The following is a 16905-nucleotide window of genomic DNA, read 5'->3' as shown; positions in this document are numbered from 1 at the left end:
CCATTGTTTTCAAAACAGTAGAGTATTTACAAGAACAGCTAATGTTCACTAATGCCAGTTACACAGTTTTAATGTTTGAAAATAAAGTTGTTTTTTTAGAATTCCATTTTATAGCTTTACCATTAACAGGTACAGTTTTCAAAAGTAAGTTACAGAGATAACAAGGCCAAGAGCTGGGAGTAGTTGTAAAATGGGGATAGGCATTACCCCAGAAGCAGCATCTGAGAATCAGATTTAATTCTATCACTCAGAGAGATGATGGGACTGAGTGAGATCTCAGTGCCTGGTGTCAATGGACTAAACACATCAGTTTTTGGTTCAAGAGGGCAATGTATCTTTTGTGAAGAGTAAGTCAGGAATGCTAACCCTTAAATCATAACCATGAAAGAAACAAAAATGACAGCTCTGCAGAAGAGTGAGACAATAATAAGAAAAGTCAACATCCACAGTGGGGAGTCAGTGCTCTGTTGCTATGATGCCCACAGGAATACCATCAACTGAAGCTGGCTTTTGGTTCACTTTGTAGAAATCATCAATCACTCACCAAAAGCTGTCTTTGGCATATTGTGACATTCTCAAAAAATAAGTCTTAAGCATCACCTTCAGTAATATCACCGAAAGGGCCTCTGCCCACTGCTAAACCCATATTAAAATGGTGTATAAAGTTGCTGAGCCTCCGTCTCCCACCCACCCTGCTCCTTGTCATCCTTTCACAGATGCAAATCAAACACTTCATGCATCATCCTCAAAACTTGCCACACTCTCTCAAGTTCCTCTCTCCATCCCCTGCCCTTTCCTAAAGGAGCCATGACCTTCCTTCCCTCCTCTTCAATTCACTTTCCAAGGTTTGGCAATGCCCTGTTCTGTGACTTCAGACTAACTAACCCCTTGAAGCCTCAAGTTCCTCACCTATAAAATGTAGATAATAACAGAACTTTTCTTTATTGCACATGGTGAGGACTGAATGAGATGATGAGTCAGGGAACAGTTCAACACAGTGTCTATTCCAAAGTTAAGCAGTCAATAAAATCTTAACTGTCTGTTATAGTTACCTGGTTTAACAATTATTTGAGTTCATGAGAATTGCTCAGTGACCTTAAAAAATTAGTCACTGGCATTTCTTTTCCCCCCTTTCCCTTCATTTTATTTCAGTGGTGTCTCTTATGATAAGCCACCTGTGTTCAAAGCTCCATTAGAAGATGTCAGCATTACAACATAGAAGTAGACGTTGTGTTGTTAATAACAATAATCCCTCATATTTACATGGCTCTAGAAATGACTAGCTTTCTTCAAGGAACAATTCCTCTGAAGTAATGGACAAGGATTTGCCACGTAGGGAGGGAGTTGGACCCGAGGGCAGGGCTCTCTTCACCATCACACTGGGCTGGCAGCACACTGGGGACCAGGCTAAAGCAGGTTAACAAGACTAAGATGAAAGGCTAGGGCAAACTGTCCCAAAGTCTGCTCCTCAGAACTTATAGGAGACCATTTCTGTGTGTCCTGTGACACAAGTTTTGTGGTGATGGAGAAATGTAACCTCTGGGTCTTCGGGAGATGGATGGCACACATCAGCAGCAATGCAGCTATCTGTGAAGCGCTGAATCCAAGTTTCCCACAGTCAGTTAGCCCTATAGCTCTGTTATCACAGTCTAGCAAGTCCCATGGAACCCCTTTTCAGAAAATGCTGAGCTATGGAAAACAAATTCAAGAAATAACATGAGAACAGGCAGTATTTTACAGGATAGAATTCATTCATCTCCAGGTTAGGAAATCAACTACAGAGATGCTACGTTCTGGCTGAGCTCCCAGTCTGCATCCGTGTGTTGAAATCTGTAGTATCTAACACTGGGGGAAAGTCCTAGAGACCTAGAGTCCAGGCCCAAGAAAGTGATCCTGAGAAAGACACGGCCCCACCTCTTAAGGTCTATCTACGGTTTTCTGATTTATTATCTAATGCCTTCCTATTCACTTTCATGACACCTGAGAGGTACACAGGCTGTAATGGGAAACTCACATATTTACAAATACACGGCCACGTAAGGGGAGTCAGACAAAGTCAGTAAGTCTAACCCACTCCAGAGATACAGACATAGTGGAGCTGGAGGGTTTCTTCTACACTTTGTCATTTTAAAGGATCTTACCAATACTAGCCTATTTGACCCTAACAGCTACCCTTTAAGTTGGCCAAAAATTGTTGGCCTCATTTTACAGATAAAAAAAGATCACCAAACCAATATACAAACTTTCACCTCCCAAAACAGTGACCCTCAGACTATACCACAGTGCCCAACACAATGTATTTTAGTCAATAAAGAAGCCGAATGATTGTAAAGGTGAAAAGCACAAACAGCCAGAGTGCCTGGGTTGAATCCTGGCTTCACAACTTACTAGCTGAATAATCTTGGGCATGGTACCCAACCTCTCTTGAGCCTTAGCTCCTTTATCTAAAAAATGAATAGGAATATCTAATTCATAGGGATTTAAACATTTTTAAATTACGCATGTTAAAGCGCTTAGTACTTTGTGGACACTCAGTCCACAACAGCTACAGTCATTTTGAAGAAAAGAAACAAGTTGCTCTCCAGTGTCCACACTCCCTTCAAGCATGAGTTTACCAGATGTCTGAATATCTCAGGGCAGAGAAATGATAACTGTACAAAAGCTAATACCTTTGCACCACAAAGTCCTACCAGATTTCTCCAGAGTCCAGAGGTGAAGGTCGGGAAAAGTGGGAGTTAAGAACTATGGTAGGACTCCGGGATGTCACAAACAAGTAAAACTTCAAAATGAATTTAGGAAACTGATGAAAAGTCAGTAAGAATTGGTTTTTCCAAGATCTTATAAAGAAAAGAACGTTCTAGCAATGAGAAGAGTATGAAGGTCATAATCTCTGAACAACGACCTAAGACTGAGCCACTGGCAACCTTCCTGTGACATTTTTGCTGAGGAGGCATAAAAGCATCCTCGCGTATCAACTCTGGTTCCAGGACCTGCTTTCAAGAAAGCTAACACAGAGGCAGACAGGAAGCACCATTGAGAAATCACAGTAAGAGGCCTACAGAGAAAGGAGAGATGAAAGCTATGGATCCTCTCCAAAGGGGACTCAAATGACCACAGCGAGTCTTTCTCTGTGCAAGTACTAGAACATGGGTATGTAAGATGCCAGGAGAACAGGGGCTGAAGGGAGACTCTGCACCCCAGTAACAGTACTTACTACATCATATCATGATCCTTTCTTACAGGAGGTTTTGGAGGAAAGAGACTTTGATTTATTCATTTCATTACCCTCATGTGAATATCCACAGTAGGCATCAATAAAAATTTATCACATGAATGAACAAAAGAGAAGGGGAAAACGCAACAGACTAATTGTGGGCAAGGACTGGGGAGAGGGAAAATCAGAAACAGATCTTCATGTGTCCATCTATCTCATATTCTCCAGTGAAAATTCTAACAAGGAGGCTGCTAAGTATTTATTTACCTCTTTGGCAAGAGGGTAACTCTCCAGCTCCAAGAAACCCTTCTTATTTAAGTGTCAGTGAAGAACACATCAAAAGAAGTTAAATTCAAGCCTCTTGAACAGGCTTATTCAATAGGGATAAGAGAAAAATCTAAACTCACTCTTGAAGCATCTCTCAACAAATATTTTGCTACAAAGAAAAATTTTCCTTTCAAATCAAGCATGACAGATACCAGCTTTGATATTCCAGTAACCCTGACTGATAAGAACTCTGAATCGTACACATACTGGAATTGAGATCTGTTGTGGAGAGATGTGAATTCTGCCCTGAGGGCCCAAGTTCATAGATTTTTCTTTTTTAGGCAGGTAGAACTGTAGATGACTTCAGTGTGAAAACTGAAATCTCAATAGCATCAAGAACAAATTCTTGAGAATCTGGGTTTTCTGTCCCTATCTATGTTCATGTAGCAGATGTCTGAGTGGCAGCTAACCTAGGTTTCCTTTATATATGAAATCGATTATTAGGACGGTTCCTTCTTGTTGATATTTTTTCAAGAAACACCTCCCGCTCCTGTATCTACTACTAGTCATGTTTTAATGAAAATGACTCTATTTATAACACATCGATGGCTTATCTGATTTCCTACCTTTTCTGCTATGAAGATTACATGCAAAGGGGTAGTCACCAAAGGCAACCTTTACAAAATCTCAACTTCCTGCCCTTCCGTTTGTTACTGTAAGAAGGATGAATTGTTTGAGAGTCTGTGGCCTTAACCTACTTACTTCCTCTGAAGGAGGAACAGAAAATGAAAAATGCCTTTCAAGAAAAAAAAATGTATATAGAAAATGAAATCACAAACTGACATTAACAGTCTTATGGCATATTTAACACACTCTCTTTGAATGTTTTTATTTGAAGTTCATTTTCAATGTACAGACTATGAGATACTCGATTTGAGGCAGAAATATCCTGAAAAGTGCTATAATGTCATCCATACACTACACTAGTAGGGTAATAATAGAAATTTTACACCCATTAGAGGGATTCAAGGGCATAAAAAGAGCAAGAACCTGTCTCACAGAGATATTTCCATGCTTATGCAAAATATGCATGTTTAAATTTTAAAAGAAAACTAAAAGTAGTATCTTGTTCTTTTTTCTTACTTCGCTTCATAATTTTTAAATGCTAAAAGTAGTACATTCTTTTTTCTTATTCTGCTTCATATTTTTATAGAACACAGAGCTAAAATTAAAAGATTTACACTTGATTTCTTTTGCCTATAATAAATTAGATTTGTCCAGATTTTATTTCTGTCACAGAAGTCATGTCTATAGGCTTATCTTGATAACCCTTTGCAGCTAAACTCCTTATCAACAAATTGAACAGCTAGGCCTCAAATCTTCCAAATAAGACCACAAAGCAATGGGGTGAAATTACTTAGATCATTTAACAACCAGACCAGGGACTTCGATTCACAGTTCAGTGCTCAGTCAGTTTAACAGATGGGGGAAAAGTAATCAACTGATTTTGGTGCCTCAACCATCCTCCTCAAAGTGTTCCAGTAACTGAACTAGTTTAATTCTATAAAATCGCACGTAACATAAAGCCATAGTCCAATCTTGAAAGGCTCCAACATACAGCAGGTGCTTAAAAAAATTTGTTGGATGATAGAGCTTCAACAAAGGAGAAATAGTCCATCACCCTATAACCAAAGCCTGCAACAGCATCCTTTGAAACTAAGACTAAAGCTCTGCTTGATGGACCATGACTCAAATAACAGAAATGTCATATGATTCCCACTATAAACCAGAACCACCTAATGAATCAAAGACTCTTCACTGTATTTTGTAAATAGGCCTACTCTTCTGGATAGAGCATAATATCAGTAATTATCACATTTTGGTGAATATACTCTTAGTCATATTCCCTGATATCTTTTTTTAAACTTTGATTCTCTCACTCTACATTCTTCCCTGTCTCCAGCTTCTCACCATTATTATCTCTATCCCTCATTTTAATTTTCTTTTTTTATAATCAATAAATTCCATCATGTTTTGAGTTCACAAAATGGTAAATTTAGGTCCCATTCTTTTGATTGATGATCAATTGATTTTAAACTTAATTTATCAATTAATTTAAATTAATTGAAAACAAACCCTACTGCCTTATCAGGTCTCTTTCTACAAAGAACAGATGAAACCTTTTAATAAATAAGCCCAGTAATTACCAAACCTAATCTCAGTAATGTTTTGTTAGCAGCTAATGATCATTTCAAGACCATGAACTAGACCAAGGTGTTCTTTTCAGTACAACTAAGTCTTTTCCCAACTTTTAAAAAGGGAGGAAGAAAGAGGAAAGTGAGGAAATAGTGTTTTCTTCCCATCATTTTTTTCTTACACCTGTATGCTATTGCTCATCTTAGTGAACCAATGTATAAACACAAATATATTCCTCAAAATCTGGAAATGTGTTTTCTTGGAAATATTGTTAAGAATTACTATTTCGAAAATTAGAAAGTTAAAGACATAACAAAACAAAAGCCAGTGTCATTTTCCCTTGTCCCAGCCTTTCCAAACTGCATGATATGAACTTATACAAGTTACTAAGTATCTCTGAGCACCAGTTTCCTCTAAAAGAGAATTAATAATACCAAACACTCAAGGTTACTGAAAGTATTAGGGATAATACTGTTAAAACAGCACCTGGGCATACAGAATGCACTCAGTAAGTTTCTGTTAGATGAATGAGTGAATGAATGAATGTGAAATATCCAGCTTAATGCTTGACATTCAGAAGGCACTCAACATACAATTACATTGACTATATTAACACTTCACAGTATTTTTCAAAGGGCGCCCCATGTTCCAGGTCCCTACGTTAGGGACACACTTAGCGCCACAGCCAGCAGTACCACCACAGTACCCACTGCACTTGCCTCTACCTTTCGCTACTAGCACTGAGCCACAGCTTTGTTTTGGTAATTATCATTGTATGTGTATGGATTATCTCCTCAATAGACTATAAACACACTGAGGCCAAAGATTGTTGCTTTCTCCCTAGCTCCAACAAAGTCATTTATTTCATCCTATTCTATGCATTAATTATGTAAAGCACTTTCCATCAGAGTTACAAAGATACCCAATAAATATCTATTGACTGACATAAAACACTGACTTGCAGAAAGAATAGTAAATAATAATAATAATAAAGCTTTATTATTGCGTTGGCAAAAACGTTCATTCAGATTTATCTGTAAGATGGCACAGAAAAACCCAAATGAACTTTTTGGCCAACTCAATCTAATATACATGTAATTCTTTCAATCATTACCCAAGTCATTAACTATAAGTTCACTTCCGAGGAAGAAACTGGAGGTGCATCCAGAATCGGTCAACTTTACACAAATGCCTCTCAAAAGTCCTTATTTTTTCCTGCAAATCACCCTGTGTCCTAAAAAAAGGACTTAAAGGCTTTTCAGTTTGACTTCATAAATCAAACTCCCAGGGTAAGGGTGTAGGGAACTCCTCAAGAGCAAAGACCTGGTCTTTCAGTGTTCAGCACTGTAAGAATTCAATAAAAATCAGTTAACTAGTAGATATATTACTAGAGGAATTACTCAGGTTACCCAACTTTGGGACACCAAGGGTACCCTTGTCCACACTACCTGAAGTATTGGGTTAGCCTTCATTCAGCTTTTCTGTACCATCCTATGGAAAAATCCGAATGAACTTTTTGGCCAACTCAATGATTTCTTTTGTAAATTTCCTGTCTTAACTGCATCTATTATAAATAGCCTTGGTTGACATATGTATTTCTTAGAAATAAACTATCAAATAAAACAAAACAGCGGAATTATTCAAGAACCAACCTTCAATTACACAGGGACTAATTAAACAGGAACTATATTTCTTCTTTCCTCCACTACTGGGTTTCTAGGTTCTTAGAATATTGATTGGATAATGTATAAGATAAGAGAGATAGGCTAAAACTTCTCAAGAGTTTGGCAAATTCAGTATTATCAAACTGAAAGCAATGACTTGTGATTTTCTTTTTTCTATCTAGATAATACATAGTTGATTAGGATTAGAATAATGCAGCCAAGAGTTCTAGAAAAAGCCCTACAGGGAGCACCCCCGAAATTCAGTCATTTGCAGGACCCAGTTTCTGGTCCCTATAGTTTAAATTCTTACTACTCCAATTACCTATTTTGTCATCTTCATTTCCCAACAGACCTATGCTAACTAAAATATTAATTACAGTACATAAATTCCCCTCACACCAACCCCTCCACTTTCACCACCCTACCATTTCCACAACTGGGTATTATTTTATATTTAAGTATTTATTTCACCAACTCCTACCTATTAAATGACTACCTTGAGATAAAACACAATTTGTATTCAGCACCATTTTAAAACATGGTCTCTTCCCTCAAGAAAGCCATAAAAGAGAAACTACTATTTTCCTAAAGAAATGAAATATCCCCTGAAAGCACTGTGGCAAGTCCATATAATATGTACACCAAAAACTAAACCAATTATTTTAGCCAAGAATTAAATCACTCTGTTCAGCTTTTAAAAGCCTACCTTTTGTTCTGCCCTTTTCACAAAACCTGGCTAAGGTAAAATGATAATATGACTGCCAAACATTTGAATAATTGTTCATAGTTCTCAAAACCTTATTTGATCCCTTTGACAAAGAGACCAAGGCAAGCACTGTCGCTCCCATTTTCCAGAAGGAGAAATCTAGGCTAAAAGAGTTAAAGTGACTTACACAAAGTGGTATATTTAGTGGCTAAACTGTCCTCTGATTCCTATTCTAGCACTCTACCTACAATCACAATGATTCCCCAGATGAAGAAAAATAACCACTGTCTTCCACTCAGAGTATCTACACATGAAACTAACCATCGGAAGCACACTTCACTCTGAACTCTACTTCCATCTGCGATCTTCTTGTCAGCCGTTCCTGCCCCCTTGTTTCTGCCGGATCACCTACATGGACATCTATTTATTTTGCTACTTATACTTCTCAAGGTGATCCACGAGCAGAAAATGACAATAAATTCCTTTTGACAATCATTTTTATAGTGGTATTTATTCAGTTTTGACATCTAGACCACACCTACCATGGTTATAACGTGGCTCAATAAGGACTGTTAGTCCTCACGACTTGACAGAACAAACGTATGTTACCAGCGGGGAAGAGTGGTGGGAAATGATAGTTAAGGAGTTTGGGATGGACATGTACACAACGCTATATTTAAAACGGATAACCAACAAGCACCTACTATATAGCACAGGGAACTCTGCTCGATATTACGTGGCAGCCTAGATGGGAGGGGACACTGGGAGAGAATGGATACGGGATATGTATGGCTGAGTCTCTTTACTGTGAAACTTAAACTATTCACAACACTTTTAATTGACTACCCTCCCATATAAAATTCAAAATGTTTTAAAAAGGGATTTTTAGTCCTGCTAATTTTTGTTTTCTTTTGTTTTGCCAAACAAGAATTAGCAACTCCTTTAATACCTGAGACAGAGAAGGAAAATGAAATGAAGCAGAAAAAGAAAGGGAATGATTAAAAAAAAACAGTTATAAAAAGTAGAAGAGGCTTCCTTCCCTAGTGGCTCAGTGGTAAAGAATTCACCTGCCAAAGCAGGTGACTCGGGTTCTATCCCTGGGTTGGGAACACCCCCTGGAGAAGGAAATGGCAACCCATTTCAATATTCTTGCCTGGGAAATCCCAGGGACAGAGGAGCCTGGTGGGCTACAGTCCATGAGGTCACAAGGGAGTCAGACATGACTTATCAACTAAACATCATCATTATCAATAGCAGAAAAGCACTATAGTCGCACAAATGTACTTTCATGTTCTACCCAGACAGGGTTCCCTTTTGCCTGAGAATGACCTTTGTTCTGAGAATAGGCCCTGGATTACTGGAGACTAACCAGCACCCTCCAAAATTACCAAAGAGATCTTTATTGGGCAGCAGCTGTACTGCTTGTGGGGATACGCTTAAAAGTTGACAAGTTTATGCTAAACACTGGAAATTCACTATAACACTACCACATGATATTTGGGGCAAACATCAGCCCACCATAGGATTTGAGCCATAGAAGATAAGTTACCTAAACGTGCCCCAAACATCTTATTGGCAATATCACCTACAAAATTTTACCAAGTTCCAGAACTTTTCACATCACAGCGTACTTGTACAACACCTATATTAATTCACAATTGCTTTGTTCTAGATTTCCCACTTCCTCAATTCCAAAGAATAAAACTATTTACTTTCAGTAAAGAACAGGTACAACTGAAGTGTGAAGTAAGAATCCAGTAAAAAGCCAGTCCAAAGATTATCCAGAACAACCTCTTAATTTTTCATAATGCTTTAATTGGAGCTTCAGTCACAATCAGGGTCAAGACTTTCATGAATTCAAAGCACCCCTTTCAAAATGATGTTTTTCTGCCAACCCTGTTCCACACTCTCCTTCCTTACCCTCAAATGCAGCTTTTAATATTTGCAAGTATATCAAGCAATTTGTTTCAACACACAACTCACCTAGTGGCAGTGAAGAAATAATTATCTGATGGTCTTTAAGACTGTGGTTCACCCTCAAGACTTCTCCTGGAGGTCTATCATCGATTTAAAGAGAAGAGAAATAAAATCAAAGTATTGTCATTAAAAAAAAAGAAGCCCTGAAACTCATAGATAATAAGTTCAAATTATGAATTACTGACATTGCATAATTTTGTACACTACCACTTAATATGTTACAACACACACACACACAAATAAACTAGCTTTGGATGAGGTGAAATTGATTTTACCTTTATATCACTGCCCTACCCTAAGTTCCCCTGTTAAAGTTTCTTCCATTGTATGACAAGCAAACGAAAGTTCCCAGGATCATTTGACTCAATTTTAACTTCTCTCACTGCTTCTCTTATTTAAAGTTACCCTGCAGAACACACACCGGCAGAAGAATAGATACTATGTAAGCAATTTTTGTCCATATATTTAAGTGTTTAAATCCCAAATTATACAAAGTATTCAGAAATAAGTCTTAACCAGTGAAACAAAATTACACTCTTAGAGCTAAATGGGGTCATTTATTTTATAACTATATATGACTGTGTTTAAAAAATGAAATAAGGCCTTAAATTATATTTACTAGAGAATAAAATGATTAGCTCATACAAAATGATTTTATATGAGCCTTTTCAAACACAAATGTTTTTCATTTTTTCAAAGTTTTAAACATGTATTGCATTTCGTATTTTAATTAACATTCAAATGAAATTATCCACTGTCACTCCTGATTACAGGTTGATCAAATGTATAGACAATGACAAATATTAAAAAAAAAAAAAATCAAACAACTGCGTCTAATCCATAGTGACCGATCTCAAATCCCAGAATAAAAGCAAAGTGTTCATAGAAGTCATGAAGTTCAGAAGGTTCTACTTTCCTATAGAAGTACCCCAACTGGAAGGCTGGGTCCTTAGATTTCATTTGCTCTCCGATTTACCAAACTTTCTATTTCTGATCAGCATCCTTTCATTCAACATCTGGCCCCTGGCTCAGGTCGTCTAATCACTTCCACGTCTGAACGGACTACGTAGCTAAAAAGTAAAGGCCAAAGTTTGCTCTCGGCCTTCCGAACTTAAAGACGCGTCTAACCACTAGAGGTCTCCCCTTGGCCAGTTTTGCACGTTCGCTATTTTGCTGCACTTGAAACTTTCCGGAGAAATGCTCTACTCGAGTCAGTGTTTTTCTAAAAACTTGCGCAAAAATCCACGCGACCGAGTTAGCCAGTACGGAGACTCTCGGGCTCCCCACAGCAATAAAGCTATCACAAACAACATTCTAGGAAAATTAAAATTCGACGCACTCGCTCCAGCCGCTCCCCCCCCCTTCTTATTTCTCATCTCAGTTTCCCTTAACTTAAACTTAGAACAATCAAAAATCTATTTTTGTTTCGGTGCACCGTGAATGATCTCTAACGCATTTTTTTTCTGGCGGTAGACCCGAGGTGGTCAAGGAGCCAGCCGAGGGATGCAGGGAGGGGGGAAGGGCCGTGCTCGCAGCGTCCGAGGAAGTTGCATAAGGAAAGAGACTCCGTTTTTTGGGTCCCCTCAAAAAATCGGCAGGGAGGGGGAGGAAAAGGAAGCGGGGGGGCGGGGGGGAGGAGGTAGGAGGGAAACTGAAGCGACGTTTACCTTCGTCTCCCCGTGGAAGGGTGGGGTGAGAGCCGCGATCGTCGCGACCCCGGAGGGCGGCTCGTTACCCCCACGTCTCTCCGAGCGCAGACGGACAAACAGATACCCCTACCCCTCCGCGGGGAAGGCGGGGAGCAAAGTGCCCGCTTTTAAACTTTCTCTCACGGTCGCGCTGGGGCCGGGCTTCGCCCAGAGAGGGTGGGGGAGACCGGAGGGCCTTTTTCTTTCAAGGTAATTAAAGTTTTACCACCAGCACGAAAGTTGCGCCCTCCCCCCGCCCGTGCCACCGTGCCCCCCTCCCCCGCCTCCAGGGCTCCCAAGTTTTCCTCCCTCTCCCCCCCCCCCGCCCCCGCCACCAGCTCGCGGGGCGCGCGGCGGATGCCTCGGCTCCTGCGCTTCCCCGATCTCCACCCCCGCCGGCCTCTACTTCCCCCCGCCGGGCCGCCGCGGCGCGAGGACGGCCGGCCGGGCCCAGGACGCTAGTGTGCAAAACCCATTATTCCGGAATGGCACACGCACGCCGCGCCAGGCGGGCGGCGGCCCCGCCTCGGACCCCTCTCTGCCTCCCCAATATAAGGACGGCGTAAACAAGTTGCAGGAAAAGCAGCCCCGCGCCTCCCCCCCTCAACCCCCCCACCCGCGCCCGCCGCCCCGGCGCGGCCGCGGCCGCCGCCTCCCGACACACGCCCGCGCCCGCACCCGGCCCGGCGCGGCGCGGCGCGGCACGGCGCGGGGCGAACGCCGCGACGGCGCGGGCTCCCGGCCCGGCCCGCGCCCTGCGCCCTCCCCCGCGCGGACGGCCGCCGCGGGCCCGCGCCGCCTCGCTTCCCGAAGCACTTTCCTGCCTCGGGCAGAAATAAACCGGAGGGTTTATTTTTGTGCAACTTTCCCAAAATGGCGGAAATTGGAGCTGATCTATATGAAATTCTCACACAGTCGGTCGGGAAGTGGGAGGCGGCGAGGAAGAAAACGCAAACTCTCGGCCGCCGAGCCCGCCGCGGGTCCGTGAGTGTGTGCGTGCGTGTGAGTGTGCGTGTGCGCGGTGGGAGTCGGGGAGGCCTTTCCGCCGCGCACACACACACAGCACACGCCGGGGAGACGCGCCTGCACATTCAACCAGTCCATTCTCCGCAGCCCGAGCGGGGAGAAAGTGGCCCGGCCTCTTTTCCCACTGCCTCGGTCTCCCGTACTTGTACTTCTCGCGCTCGCTCGCTCGCTCTCCGGTGCGCGCCCGGCACAAAGGCCACACGGGCGGAGGGGGCCGCAGGGGCGGCGCGCGGGGCTTGCGCCTCCCGCCGCACCGATACGCGGCCCCGGCCACCCCCGCGCGCCCCCCCCCAACCCCCGCCGCCGGCGCCCCCCGCCTCGGCCGCCGCGCTCGCCGCCCGGGCTGCGGCTCCGCGGCGCCCACTCGGGCACGCACCCCGGCGGAGCCCGGCGCCGCCGCGCTCCCCACCCCGCGCCCGGTGTCATGAAAGCGACCAAAGTGACAAGCTCGGGGGGCGCGGGGGAGGGGGCCCACACGCATCCCGCCGCCTGCGCGCGGGCGAGAGCCCGACGCGGCCGCCTCGCCCCGGCTCCCTTCCGCACGGCCCCCCACACCCTTCCCCGTGTGCGCGCAAAGAAAAAAATACAAGTCTCTCCTCCCCCCATTTTTTCCTTTCTCTTTTCTCTCTCTTTTGTTCCTCTTTCACACTCGCACTCACTACTTCAGAGTGAGATGCCCAGAGACTCCCCCTCCAGCCGTTTCCGAGTCACTTGCCCACTTTTTTCCCCAGGATTAAGTTTTCTTCTCTTTCCCAGAGGCGCAGAGAAGTGGGGGAGAAACCCCTTCTGTCCTTTCCCCTCCCCTGATCTGTTTCACAAGACGAGGGTGCGCTTCCTTCTCTGTAGAGGTCTCTTAACTTTCATCCTCACCTAGGAAAATAAATGAATGGGCTTTGGCACGGACAAATCTTCAGATTAATTAGAGATTAGATCCGATCAACCGCTTCTTACCCCCAAATTTTCTCTTTTTTTTTCTCCGTCTCACGAGTAGTCCTGACAAATGGTCCAGGGCTGCGGGCGCAGTGCGCATGTGCGCGTAGAGTCAGGGCTGGGGAGAGGGGAAACTGCGCTGGTGCCGGTGCCGCCGTGCCGCCGCCGCTGCCGGGGAGGCTCGCGCTGGCTTCCCTGTTAATGCTGCTGCGCCTTCGCCGCTGGAAAGCAGCATTAAAGCCGGTTGGCAAATGCAGCAGCCCGCAGATCCTGTTTCAGGTGCATCTTTTCAGTACCCTTGTCACCAGCTCAGAGCTGGTTCCAGAACAATCAAAACAAATATGAAAGACTGCTAAGGTGATAGATTTCTTTGTCTATTTTCCACTTTACTTTTTTAAAAAAGGCATTTCTCAGAGCAGCTGATCCACCATGTACTGTTAAACGTATGCTTTCAGCCATTAAAGAGTGGGCCTTGGTCTTACAAAAACACAACCTAAAGGCTAAACACATGCTACAGGTCAGGAGAAATGAGAAATAAAGTTTTAAGCTCCCCCCACGACCGCCACCCCCCCCCCCCCCCCCCGCCCCACCGCGCACACACACACACACACACACACAACCTCTCTCTCTGGAAGAATGCATTATGAAGTGTGCATGTAAAGTGTCCACATGCCTTGCGTTTCTTAGTGTTGGTCTTTATTGACAGCTTAAATGCGTTAGGCCTCTGTTGTGAAATCTGTTGGGATACATATGTCAACTTAGAAATCAGTGTTAAAGTCCTCTGGCAGTAAGCAGGTCGAGGACTACCTTCTGAATGTATTCAGTCAAGATGGCTGAGCCGTCCTAAACAGCAAAACCTGTCTTTGTTAGGGCATCAAAACCAAATCAAGCAAGAGTATTGTTTTTCGGTATTGACAGCTTTCCACTGATTGACTGTAGGCCTCTTTTTGGGCAGCTTACCATTCTCTTTTTCTACTAGGTACAAGTACTTAGAAAATAATTCAGGAAATTGAAGTTGTGATCAACACTTTTAGGTCAATAACGGAGTTCATCATGCAAGGAAAAAAAAAGGAGCGGTGGTAATTTCAGGAATAGTAGAAGCAAATTTCACATTTTGCTGGGGTGGGGAGATAAAGTAAGGCCCCCTACCCCTCAGAGTGGACTAGTTTGCATCTAATAAACTGTAAAGGAGGCCCTTTTCCAAAATTGCTGCCTGAGGCCTAGAATTTAAATATATCACAGATGGAAATTCTGTATTAAAAATCTTTATCCGAAATGTAAGTAGTAATATTCTCGATTGAATGTTTTCACTTCGGGAATGTTCCTTGAACCAGTTTCAGAAAAATAAACTGCTAAATTCTTTCCTTAGGACCATGAAATTACCCTAGAGAGACAGACTACTCCACAGTGTCTTCTGCTGGAGTAGTGACCGAATTCTCCAAACCAAAACCCAGGACAGACAGCTTGACATGTACTCAAGACAAGGGAACAAATCCTGTGAAGCTGAAAAGAGTTTCTAAAATATGCTTCCTGTCTCTGGCAGCCATTGGTTCAGGAGTGTGAAATGAGGAAGGCTGGGTTAGAGAGGGCTATAGATAATATTGATTTCACCCACAATATCCAGCCTTTTTCTGAGCTGTTCCCAAACAGCCTAATTAACTGATCTGAATTTCAGCTTCTCTCCTTTTCTCCCTAGCCCTTGAATAACAAGCAGTGAAATGGCCAAAGGCAGACTACAAGAGAGGAAGGGAAGCAAGGCCAGGAGCTATGTGCAAAACTAAGGCCTTATGCCCAAGGAGACTAATAAAATTAATTTTAGATTCCTCTTTCTAAAAATCCATTCTAGACTCGTTCTCTCTAGATAATTTCTAGACTATATTTCTATTTCACAAGCTTTTTCAGAGATTTCCATAGTCTTTAAACTTATATTAAAGATCTACCTTGTGCTAATCACATGTTATTGGGGATAAACAAATGATCAAAACTAGGCCCCAAGGAATTCAGACTGGTAAAGACAGTCTAGTGCACTGGGCAATGCTTTACAGTGTGAAAGATGTTGTACTAGGGGTATGCAGAGCAGTTATAATTGAGGAGCTACTGTGGCAATAAGGAAAGGATGATAGATGATAGAATGATAGATGATAGAAAAGATGGTAACTGCTTCTTGAAAGACAATTGTCCAGGGTATGTAGGAAGATGATCCAATCAGAGAAAGTCTGAGTAAAGGTCCAGAGTCAGGAAAGCATGGCTTGCCTGGGACCTGTGCACATACTGAGGTATAGTAAGAAAAATAAGGATGAGTTGAGGCTGTCTCCAATACATGGCCAATCTCCTTCAGAGGTCATCAGTAAAAGCTCAAAGACTTAATGTAAGTTGTTCCCAAGATGTGGTTCCAGATGGGAAATATTTCGAAGGTACTCACGTCTAAAGACATTGCTACAAAGAATCCACTGGTGTGACCACCTGAGACAGAGGCAGTATATGATATTAGAATCTAAATAACACTGGACCTTTATATAAATTGGTAGTATTTACAGAACCTTTCTCCATCTGTTCCCTAAATGATAATATACTAGTAGAAGATTTCTGTTGCTCCTTCACCCTTCCACTGTTCAGTCACTGGTTAATAATCCATGATGAATCCTTTCTTTCCAGCATCCCTTCATGGCAAATTCCACCACACTCTACCCTATCACACCTACATACCTAACCCATCCTCAGACCCAGATCTGTAACTTCCCTGACCTCCCAAGTGAAATTATTAGCCACTACTTTACTTTTCTTTATATTTATTCATTTATACCCAAACTTGTGCCCCCAGCCCCATGACTTCAGGTTACTCCATTCCTAAATATCCTGAGGTGTATGTGTGCCTGCTCAGTTGTGTCTGACTCTTTGCGACCCCATGGACTGAAGCTAAAGCCATTTTACGTGGAAAATGTTTTCCATCACTGTACTCACTCTCTGGAGACTTTCTGAGGCTTCTCATCCCCTCCCAGATGGTCATTCAAAACCTTTCCCACTATATTCCTTCCTGTAACCTCCATTCAGTATGAATTCAATTTAGAAACCTACACTCCCTTTTCCTAGCACTAAGTTTGTTCTGCGTTGAAAGGACATACTCCCCCTTCCTTGAACAATTCAAGGACAACCTGCTCCACCAGCTAGCCCCTCACAAATTGAAAGTGACCAGGAGTGAAGTCCAAGAGATTTTTATTGTAATACAGTTCTGTCACC

The 16905-nt window shown here is 42.7% G+C and overlaps 1 protein-coding gene across 15 annotated transcripts in view; it reads right to left on the bottom strand.

Moving 5' to 3' along the window:
• The window catches only part of L3MBTL3 (L3MBTL histone methyl-lysine binding protein 3), a 103261-nt gene extending 89479 nt beyond the window's left edge, over positions 1-13782 (bottom strand). For 2 of the 15 annotated variants that reach the window (XM_069598362.1, XM_069598367.1), the window contains exons 1-2: positions 13690-13782; positions 10031-10104 (exon numbers count right to left, since the gene is read on the bottom strand). The gene's annotated coding sequence lies outside the window, so the exon portion shown is untranslated. Of the gene's footprint in view, positions 1-10030; positions 10105-11691; positions 12253-12623; positions 13038-13608 lie in introns of those variants that run through there. The other 13 variants (XM_069598369.1, XM_069598376.1, XM_069598366.1 and 10 more) reach the window with 11 other exon arrangements.
• Positions 13783-16905: the final 3123 nt, after the last annotated feature.

This window comes from Ovis canadensis, chromosome 8 (assembly GCF_042477335.2).
Source record: "Ovis canadensis isolate MfBH-ARS-UI-01 breed Bighorn chromosome 8, ARS-UI_OviCan_v2, whole genome shotgun sequence".
In the NCBI taxonomy this organism is placed as follows: domain Eukaryota; kingdom Metazoa; phylum Chordata; class Mammalia; order Artiodactyla; family Bovidae; genus Ovis; species Ovis canadensis.
This window is presented reverse-complemented; position numbering and strand designations above follow the sequence as displayed.